The 235-nt window shown below is 46.8% G+C and overlaps 1 protein-coding gene across 1 annotated transcript in view; it reads right to left on the reverse strand.

Annotated features, from left to right (window-relative positions):
• LOC107746660 (serine/threonine-protein kinase NLK) overlaps positions 1-235 on the reverse strand; it is a 52,013-nt gene that overhangs the window by 2,876 nt on the left and 48,902 nt on the right. The gene's annotated exons all lie outside the window — the stretch shown is intronic.

Below are 235 nucleotides of genomic sequence, written 5' to 3' on the forward strand. Positions count from 1 at the left end.
CAGTCTCTGGCTTTTTGCCAGTCAAGCACAAGCACTCAGGGACGCGTCTAGAGTAATAACGACTCTGATCTGATCATAAAGTCTTTCTGAGTCACAGGGTTCACGTCCAAGTCAAGTCTCGAGTCATTGCTGTCAAAGTCTAAGTCGAGTCTCAAGTCTTCTTTAATTATGTAGAGTCGAGTCGCAAGTCATCAAATTTGGGACTCGAGTCCGAGGCAAGTCTCGAGTCGTGGGA

Source organism: Sinocyclocheilus rhinocerous, unplaced genomic scaffold, assembly GCF_001515625.1.
Source record: "Sinocyclocheilus rhinocerous isolate Xijiao unplaced genomic scaffold, SAMN03320098_v1.1 scaffold259, whole genome shotgun sequence".
Classification (NCBI taxonomy): domain Eukaryota; kingdom Metazoa; phylum Chordata; class Actinopteri; order Cypriniformes; family Cyprinidae; genus Sinocyclocheilus; species Sinocyclocheilus rhinocerous.